This window comes from Somniosus microcephalus, chromosome 3 (genome assembly GCF_052327205.1).
Source record: "Somniosus microcephalus isolate GS21.2 chromosome 3, FLI_Smic_1.0, whole genome shotgun sequence".
NCBI lineage: Eukaryota > Metazoa > Chordata > Chondrichthyes > Squaliformes > Somniosidae > Somniosus > Somniosus microcephalus.
The window spans coordinates 63244193-63255344 of record NC_140989.1 but is presented as its reverse complement, the minus strand read 5'-3'; positions in this window follow the sequence as shown (position 1 = coordinate 63255344).

The window sequence follows — 11152 nt, the reverse complement described above, 5'->3', positions numbered from 1 at the left end:
CCTTTTTCTGTGCCGCTCGGTCGGCCCTAGCCGCTGCTGTCCGGGAAGGGTCTGCGCAGTACCTGTTGCCAGCCCGTTTTGCTGGACCACCGTGACTGGAAAGCCAAGCCTGGCTCTCGACAGCCTCCCCTGCGATGCTCAAATCTCCGCTGGATGACTGGGCGGTTGCCCGTGGTCGACGCCCGTGCTTCTGGACTCGACCTCCTTCCACTGTTCTCCAGGAGCGAATCCCTGGGAGGTGATGCAGAGTTGCAGGTAGGTTCGAATCTGCGTCGTCGCCAATGTTATATCCGTGTATCTTAATGTTGTGTCCTTCAATAATCAGACAACAGACGGCAGGGAACGATCAACAGGTGTTTACTGAATGAGGGTTCAAACTGCAACTGACTGTACAGATCACTACTCAGGGTTTATATACAGGTCTGGTCACTGCTGGTACTACAGGATACAGGAGCTGTAAAAAGTAGTTCTCCCCCTTAAAGGTGCATACATTACAACACCCAAGTGCTCACCATATGTCCAACCTGCAAGGAGACACGGAACATGATATTTGGAAGCTAACCTTTCAGCACAACTTTACAGATTCAGCAATAGTTTGGGAATTTAGCAGCAGCAATATGGCTCTGAATGTGAGTATCCAAAAGGGCTGAAAGACTGTCTTTCCATGTGGCTTCGGTCAAGCTGTTCCAGGTTGAGAGCAAATTCTATGTGGCATGTATACTTCGCTCATATATTTTGTGTAGGCAAGTGCTGTGTAGTCTTAAAAACAGAAAACGCTGGAAATACTCAGCAGGTCAGGCAAAATCTGTGGAGAGAGAAACAGAGTAAGCGTTCGGCGAGAGAAACCAAGCTTACCTTTCATCAGAACTCTCTGATGGGCAGCTCATCAGCAGCTCTGATGAAATTTCATTGACTTGAAACGTTAACACCGTTTCTCGCTCCACAGATTCTGTCTGACCTGCTGAGTGTTTCCAGCATTTTCCTGTCTTTATTTCTGATTTCCAGCACCCGCAGTATTTTGCTGTTGTGTTGCTGTGTAGTCTTACCTTGCCGGTCTTCCTGAGACTGCCAAACCTCTCATTCATCCGCTCCCAGTTCCTGGGGATGTTGGAGACTGTGATGACTCTTTCCACCACCTCTTCCCAAACAGAGCGGCTCTCCTGTGACGAGGCTGTTCTGCTCCAAATAGTGCTGCTTCCCTTCCTTCCTCGCAGTCCAGCAGCACCATGAGTGCTGAATCTGAAAATGGAACAGTTCTACTCATTACAAATTGCAAGATTTGTAACAACAGATCTTTAAATAGCACCAGCAGCCTTTTAACAGCTACTGCTACACAGAAAACCCTGCCCACCCCTTCAACAAGTAAACTTCCACCGCCTGGCCCAATCCAGGAGTGAGGAGCACCTGATGAATATGTAAGTAGACCAACCTTAGAAGCCACAAGTGAAGGCTTTATCAAAACCGTAAACAATGCTCACTGCAATTTGCTCCCAAATCCTCTGCACCAGGATTGGAAAATTCCCCCATTATGTGTTGATTATGCATAGTTAGCACTGGACTATAAGGATGCTATTTCCTGCATTGTCACATAGTAATTTACTGGTTATGGTAAATTAAGGCATCAAGCCAAAATAAAATTCTCTATAATTCGATTAAGCAGCTTAACCAGTCAGAAAATGAATCCTTGACCATTATAAGTTTCTGTTCAGTAATAATGATGGTTTAATTTCGTTTCATTTTTAATATAGACACTGTACACATATTCTTTCATCGGTGATACAACACGGGGCAACATTAAAAATTCATTAAAATGGGTTAGTTCATTATTGCTCCATCTACCAGAAAGCATGGACCATTCAACTACCATCAGCAGCATCATACTCAGCACAACCACCAGCACCAGTGCAGTCACCATAACCATGAACACCAGTGCAGCCACCACAACCACCAGCACCAGTGCAGTCACCATAACCATGAACACCAGTGCAGTCACCATAACCATGAACACCAGTGCAGCCACCACAACCACCAGCACCAGTGCAGTCACCATAACCATGAACACCAGTGCAGCCACCACAACCACCAGCACCAGTGCAGTCACCATAACCATGAACACCAGTGCAGCCACCATATCCATGAACACCAGCGCAGCCACCACAACCACCTGCACCAGTGCAGTCACCATAACCATGAACACCAGTGCAGGCACCACAACCGCCAGCACCAGTGCAGCCACCATAACCATGAACACCAGCGCAGCCATCACAACCGCCTGCACCAGTGCCGTCACCATAACCATGAACACCAGTGCAGGCACCACAACCGCCAGCACCAGTGCAGACACCATAACCATGAACACCAGTGCAGCCACCACAACTGCCAGCACCAGTAAGGCCATTAACAATGTAGCCACTGCAACTGCCAGCACCACAGCATCCACAAAATCAATAATCAGAAATGGCAACAGCACAGGGGAATGCACACCATCACAAGCAAAATCCACATCATCTCAATTTGAGCACTTACTAATGTCTGAAGATATGTCAGACCCAAAGTGAAAGAAAAACAGCAGGTACAACTTTTAGAATCTGAAGGTGACAAACATCCTCATGTAGAAAATACATTGCAATAGAAGCTTATCATGAAATCATAGAGGACAGGAGGCCATTCAACTCATTGTGTCCGTACTGCTCCTATCTCTTTCAAATAGAGCTGTACACTCTCATCCCATAATCCCACCTTCTTGCCTCTACATTCAGGGATGGGATTCTGTTGCAATAGCAGGATGTGAAAGAAAGCAATAGATACGTTGAGACTTCTAAGACATACGTAAATGGGATTTTCACCGCACTATGGTGGTGGAGCAGGAGCAGCTCCGAAGAAATTCCTGGCCTAAGTAATAAAAGCAAGCAGCACCTAGACTCCTAGAGCCACTTTCACAATTGCAATTGTTTAGGTGAGATTCTGGGAAACCGGTGTCAGTAACCCAGCCCCTGGCCTTTACACTGCTAAATCCAGCTCCTTTATCATGCAGCAGAATCATAGACCAGTGAAAAATGGGCACAGAATCCAACCTAAACAAACAGCGATGTAAAGGTGCCAACAGATGACTTGCATGGTGTACTGGAATCCTGCTGTGATCCACTTCAGTTTACTCTATCCAAAGCTTTATAATCTACTCTGTGTTGATTTAGCTGGCACCAGGTTGGATTGTAAACTGTTCTGTATTTGTTTAGCTGACATTAACAATGCTTGCAGTCAGTTCTGCATGTAGGAATATCATATCAGGACTTCATTCAGATCAGCCTCAGCCATGTAGATGTCTATCTGGAAAAAATTCTAATCATGCTATATGAGCTGGGAATGGTTGATTTGACTAACAGCCTTAACCTGGATGATTACAATTTTTACAAAAAGAACAGCTAAAAGAGGATTCAACAGATGAAATATATCAGCAAGTACTTCTCTGCTGAGGCAAAAACATCAACAATGTTGTTCTGTCCGTGTCAAGTAGTTGGCTCCTGGCCTGTACAATCTCTGGAAAGCATAATTCTTCTGGAGTCCAGTTCTTCCTCTGTTGTCCCTCACATACTGTAAAGCATTAGGAAGCTAAACAAAGACTCCGCTGACATGAGACATTTTTGCATCTAATATTGTGGGTAAAGGAGTCAATTAGTGCTTTTATATTTGCTAAGGGATGCCAACAGATCAGTGCTCAAACCGAGAACCGCAATCTCTGTGCACCTTTTCCTCTTGTTTATTTTATCTGCTACCATCATCCTAAAGAAGAATTGTTTGAAGCTGGGGACTCACGATTCCCATTTCTGCAAGCTCTACGCTGTTACTTTTAAAATCAAGACCGGACGTCAGCTTGCAAGTCCATGAAAAACTGAGTCTCCACTGGCATTAGGAACAAAGAAGGCCAAGTTATTTATATTTAAAAGTGCAGCTGCTGGTGGGAGAACTACATATTTGTCGTTGGCTACATTCTTCTAATAAAAAAAGCAGCTAGTTTGTGCTAGTGATAGTTAAATTGTGACTTATAGCACATGGGGAGTATGGCCCTACTTCTCACAGAAAATGGCTGGTTTGCTTAGTTTTGTGACGCGATTCTCCTAATTGCATAGTTGTTGTTTTATATCCTCTTTGTACTGCAGCCCTCCTTTCCTGCAATGCCAAGGTTCTCGATGCTCTGGAATCAGCCCCTTTTTCATTACAGGGCAAATTTTAAAGCATTGGTAACAACCATGTTGCTGGCATGTACAGGGGAGCTCAATGCTTGTCCTGGCAAAGACCACACAAAATGGTAATCAGCGGCAGTTCCTTCTGTGAAGGAATAAGCCATATAACCTATTCAGAAAAATACACCGTTCTATGAAAGAACTCTGGCCTTATTAAAACATGACAAACTGGGTTTGGAAATCTAGAAACCTAACGATGAAAAAGCTGTGAAAATATTCTGGCTATAGAGATAAGATAGTTGTTGACACTGAATCAATAACCTTATTGAAACAGAAGGTTAAAAGCTCCAGTAGGCTGAACCTTTCGGAATGGGAACAATGGTTCACCCTGGACAAGGTGTTCCAATTTATACTTCGTAAAGAAGCACATAAAAGTAAGAAACATCTGCCTTCATAAAAATGACATTAAGTAAAAAAACACACCTGCCGTAACAACATTTTTTATGGTAAACTTAGAACACCTAGAGAAGAGACATAATTCTGTAATGCAATCAGCTGAGGTGACTGTAAGAATTGCAGGAGTCAGCAGAAAAATGACTAGAGATAATTAGCTTACATCAGCAGAAAACCTTAAAGGAAATACCACTGGAAAAGGGTATAAATATTGAACTCTCAAATGGGATGGTAGACTCGCTTTAAGGGGACAAAGCGATTCTCGGCTTCAGGGGCGGCTCTGTAAGTCTCCAACTCGTCTTACCTTGGGGATTAAAGGTATTTGATTTTGGTGGATATCCAGAATAGAACTTTAAGAACTGTAAAACTGTAGCGAAGTTAAGAATTGAGAGTAAGATTCTCTGATAATATGATTGTAAGCTTTCTCTTTTTGGAACTGTTAATGTTGCGATTGACGCACCAACTGTAAATTACATGTTGGTTCTTTAATAAATCTATGCATAAGACTTCTGTATCAAACTCGCAAACTCAATCTCTGTACACTCTTTGGTGAGGAGTTGCAGAATTCTGGGGGAGTTTTCCGGACCCTCATAATATCCGGAACGTTACAGTCTAGCTAAACTTATTAAAAGTGCTATCTGGAGGACGGTAACATTTTCAGGTTGTTCCTTTCCTTTAGGGAGGGATAGTCCGGACCTTTAGACCTAATTAAGTGTCTTTAGAATTCGGCTACCTCAAACTTTAGTTGAAAGTGAACGTCTGAGAAATACGCCTGATCCAGGGTAGCCCTAAAGGGGCTAGGACTAGTAATTATCCCTTCAGTTGGTGCCCAACGTGTGTGTTAACAAGTTGATACAGAACTCTATACTTATATTTATATCTATATCCATCTTGTAGATTGTTAAGTATAGAAGGAGTGTTTTACTGACAGTGGTACTAAGACCCAGATTTAAGTCTCTAGAGACGACAAGTCCCTGATCAGGCCTTGTAGAACTTAAATCAGAACTCCCTCAATGTACCATTGAGGTCTAGAAATTTCTTATAAAGTTCATATTAAATCCTAATTGAGGTTAGGTCCTGAGGAAATGGCAAACCCTGTCGGAATTGGCCAAGTCTTTTTATTAGGAAATTCAAACGATTGCTTTATTAGGGGAAATAATCCTATCCCTATACCTCCACAAGGTCAAGCAATAATTTTTGATGGATCGTCAATGACGATTAAAAATGGGACATCCCAACAATCCTCAGCAGGGATGGGGATAGTAGTAGGGACTCTTTGAGATTCCTATTCTTTTTATCCAGAAGAATTACTGTCCATACCCTTTGGCCATAAGACAGCGCAATATGCTGAAGCCGCAGCACTATGGTATGCTTTAGAAAAGGCAGACCCTATTAAACCCACATTAATCTGTATGGATAGTGGCGTTTGTAAAAGAGGATATAACTAAGATCTAGTTTTCTGGGAACAAACAAACTTTACCAATCATAAGGGTAAACCCATAAAACATAAGTCATTGTGGGAAGATATTCTCCATTCGAGAATGGAGAAACAGAATTGTCAGGTGATTCATGTAAACGGGCATACCACTGGGATAGTACACTCAAAAGAAAACAGTCTTGCAGACGAAGAAGTGAAACGTTCGGTCTGCATGACACCCCCTTGAGAGGGGCCTGCCAATATTAGTGTTATCACTAGGGCAGAATGGGCAGCTGATCAGGATGAGGAACTGATTCAGCTATTAGACCCAACAAAAGAGAATCCACCAGGATATCCATCAAAGTACTTTTACTCAGAAACCCCTATGGGTATTGTGCTAGTTAAGTTGCCCAAGAGAAACCAAGAAGTGCCCCCGAGACACAAACGAGAAGAGCTTGTAAAAGAAGCTCACGAGGGCATAGGTCAAGCACATTGTGGTGCCAGAACAACATTCTGCAAATTGACTCCCTTATATTGGTGGCCAGGCATGCTTAAGGCCTGTAAAACATACGTGGCAAATTGTGAGCCATGCAATTTAACCAATAAGTCATCACTAATTAAGTCACCACCATTGGCTCCTGTGAAAGCTGATGAGCCAATGGGAAAATTCTTTATTGACTTTATTGGACCACTTCCCCCATTTTGGAATATGGACATGTTGTCGTTTGTGTAGTTGGATGCACTTCTTCTGCTGGCTAGTCCCCACAAAAACTGTTTTGGAAAACGCACTCGCCAATGCTATTACTGACATAATTACTGTAGGTGGTGCACCAAAAATCTTACAATCCAAGGTCTTCAAAGGCTACTGCGAACAAAGGGGGATTGGGTCAGAGCACAGCACACCACGTCATCCACAATCAGCGGGGCTGGTGGAATGTAAAAACCAGGAAGTAAAAAAGCTATTGGTCAAACTGTTGAGAATCCGGGGAAATAAGTGGACCACCATCATTCCGGAGGTGCAGCTATTGGAATGGGGTTGAGATGCATACACCGCTTACCCATGGTTCTTTTATTGCCTCTACACACTCTGATTCCTTGACCCGACAGCGACAGTGAGATTTTAAAAAAGATGTAGCAGAGGAGATTCATCAAATTGATCAGAGGATAAGGGAGGCAAATAAGCAGAAAAAATTGACAAACAAAGCATGGCAACCCCTAGCAGGAGAATGGGTACAGGAAAAGAAATTTGAGCAAAAACCTGGTTTAAGACCTAAGTGGAAAAAACCTGTTCAAATACGTTCCGTTGTTAATCAAAGAACAGTTAAAATACATATTGATCAGCCGAATGGCAAGCATATTCTTAAAACTGTCTCCATAGACAATCTCAAAAGATGTCCTGCGGGATACCGAAATGAAGGAACAATACAAGGTGCAGTCGTACACTATCTTTCAAGACCCAGCTTGGAACACGACACAGGAAATGGATGCAATCGAACTACTGACGATGGTCAGCCAGATGGTGTCGCCGACTCCTCCACACAATGCTTGGCAAAGACTCAGGAATTGGATTCACAAACAGCCACAACCAAAACAAGTAAAGATCAATGAGTTACTTCAATGAAGGAGGAAAACATTGCGGATGAAGAAGGAATCAACTGAGCTCCTGGCAAGGCCTTTACAAAAACAAGGCTCTGTCCTCACGTTGGATCAATGGAACAGGTGTGTCACGCTTCAGCCAGTTCCAAATGACGTCTCCTTGACGCGTACGAATAACTCACCTCTATGGAACGTACATCTGCCAAATGGACATTCTAAGTACATGTTGTTTCGCTAATTGCATGACAATGTACCTATCATCCTTTTAATTTGTGTTAAATTTAAAATAGGGCAAAATATTGTCCTGGGATGACTCAAAGGAATTTTTATGTAGCACATGATTGGGCTCTTGTGAATCTCGTGACATTAATGTACTATTGTAACCTTTATTAGTCACATTGACCAAACTCTGCCCTGATGTTTGAGCTCATTTTTTGGTCAAGAGGGGGGTGTGAAGGAATAAGCCATATAATCTATTCAGAAAAATACACCGTTCTATGAAAGAACTCTGGCCTTATTAAAACATGACAACTGGGTCTGGAAATCTAGAAACCTAACTATGAAAAAGCTGTGAAAGCATTCTGGCTATAGAGATAAGATAGTTGTTGACACTGAATCAATAACATTATTGAAACAGAAGGTTAAAGGCTCCGGTAGGCTGAACCTTTTGGAATGGGAACAATGATTCACCCATGACAAGGTGTTCCAATTTACACTTCGTAAAGAAGCACCTAAAAGTAAGAAACATCTGCCTTCGTAAAAATGACTTCAAGTAAAAAACACACCTGCCGTAACACCGTTTTTTATGGTAAACTTAGAACACTTAGAGAAGAGACATAGGCCTAGAAATTCGGTGGGCTGCACCACCAGTTAGCGCCTAAAGAGGGCACTCAGTGGCTTTAGCGCCACTGGCCATGCCTCCCACGAAATTTAGCGGGGCACTAATGGCGGCGTTGGCCTGTAGCGCTGCGCCGCCACCGATGACGTCATCGGTGTGCGCAGTGCCCCACTACTGCCCCGAATGCGATATTGGGTCACGCCCCCCCCCCGTAACGCCGGTCGCAAATTGCGACCGGTTCACGGGGCTTACCTGTGGCGGTAGTGGCGCAAATTAAGGTGGAGGTGCGGGGCGGCCATTTTTTTCGGTGACCGCCTGCCAGCACCTCCTCGCGCCGCCCTCCCCAGCCTCCTGATCCCCCCCACCCGGGCAGTGCCGGCTGTGTCCCGAGAGCCCGGCACTTCTCCTCGGTGCCGGGCTCTTTTGCCGGCACTCACGAAGGGGAGGAAGGCCTGCAGTACCGCAGCGCGCCATGCCGCAGCATGTGGCGCTGCGGCACCTAGCGCTGCGATATTCAGTTTGAGCGCCCCAAGCGGGATGCGGGGAACCTCGAGCAGCGCCCCGAGTCCCTCTTGGGGCGCTCCAACTGAATATCGGGAGGGCGCAAGCGGCTCCGCCCGGAGCGCAAATTCCAGCGCCCAGGCGAGCTTGGCGCCCCAAACACAGCGCCACCGAATTATTAGAGATAATTAGCTTACATCAGCAGAAAACCTTAAAGGAAATACCACTGGAAAAGGGTATAAATATTGAACTCTCAAATGGGATGGTAGATTCGCTTTAAAGGGGCAAAGCGATTCTCGGCTTCAGAGGCGGCTCTGTAAGTCTCCAACTCTTTGTGCCTCGGGGATCAAAGGTATTTGATTTTGGTGGATATCCTGAATAGAACTTTAAAAACTGTAAAACTGTAGCGAAGTTAAGATTTGAGAGTAAGATTCTCTGATAATAGGATTGTAGGCTTTCTCTTTTTGGAACTGTTAATGTTGCGATTGACTCACCAACTGTAAATTACATGTCGGTTCTTTAATAAATCTATATATTTTAAAAATTGTCTCACATAAGGCTTCTGTATCAAACTCGCAAACTCAATCTCTGTTCATTCTTTGGTGAGGAGTTGCAGAATTCTGGGGGAGTTTTCCGGACCCTCATAATATCCAGAATGTTACAGTCTAGCTAAACTTATTAAAAGTGCTATCTGGAGGACAGTAACATTTTCAGGTTGTTCCTTTCCTTTATGGAGAGATAGTCCGGACCTTTAGACCCAATTAAGTGTCTTTAGGATTCGGCTACCTCAAACTTTAGTTGAAAGTGAACGTCTGAGAAATATGCTTGATCCGGGGTAGCCCTAAAGCGGCTAGGACTAGTAATTATCCCTTCACTTCAGCTGCTGTGTCCACTTGCACTTGCAGAACTGTGGCTATAATGGCCTGGAGATAGTCCTCTTGCAATGGTACTCCATGCTCCCAGAAACATTAAACCGAAGATGGGTTGCCCAAAACTGCAGCACTGTAAAAGGAATATTAATCATTGTGATCTAATGCAGTAAGGATGTATTTAATTTGATACAGATTGACAGTCATTAAATTAGAGGTAACGTACATTGGGACGTCCGCATGAACTGTCGCATACTGCTGCTTCTGCCTGAATATCTGGATTTAGGATTAATTACATGGCAAGCTTCTGCCCACCAAAAGGATCCCCTGTAAGAGTTCATGATTGCCCAATCAGAATATTGGGCACTGCTATACTTGAGCAGCTATTGTAACGATACAGTGCTTATTAATGGATCACTAAAAAGAACTGACAGGTTCACTGAAGAAGCAGTGGAGGTGCTGCTGCATGAAGTAGGTGAAAGGAGGGTCACCATGTTTGGAAAACCAGGACATCCTTCCCAGAAGATAGCAGTTCACAATGCCTGGGCAGAGGTGACTGCCAGAGGCAATGCAGTCACCAATCAAAGGACTTAAAACAAATGTAAAAATAAATAGCAAATAGCCTTGGTAAGGCTAACCAACAATTTTTCTATATTAAAAGATAGATGGCCCAAGTAGGCCTGTCACCAAGTGTTAGCCTGCTACAATTTACTGCTGGCCCACATAAAGGAGATAACCGTACAGCTCTTTGAGGGCTTACCATGCTTAGCCACAGCAGGGCACACATTCAAGCTGCAACTTACAACTGAAACTTTTGTCACACTGGTATCGTAATAAGGACTTCACACCAAATATCTTGCAGGTGATGCATGCCCATTAATGTGCACGTATAATGATATGCAGAATGGTTGTCATTGGATGTGTTTTTGAAACTTCCAACATCTCAATATTACAGCCCTGAAAATCCAGCGGTTATGCCAGGATCATGCCCACCAGTGCCCTCAAGTGCTGACCGTACCAGAGTTTGTGTGGTTAGCGGGAGGGCAGCTCATTTACATGGGGCTAGCTGGCATCTGCATCACTACAGGCACATCTTCGGTGCTTGCCTGCCTTATAGTCAGAAAACCCTAACCCTAACCTGCCCGTCAATGGAGGGGTTGACCAAGTGCCCCCAAAACCCCATTGTTTTCTCCCTTGGCTCCTCATGCAAAAGGCGGATCCAGCTTACTTTTTCGAGATTTCCACGGCTCTCCCACCAAAGCTTCAGTGGACAAGTGGGAGAACCCCAATAGATGTT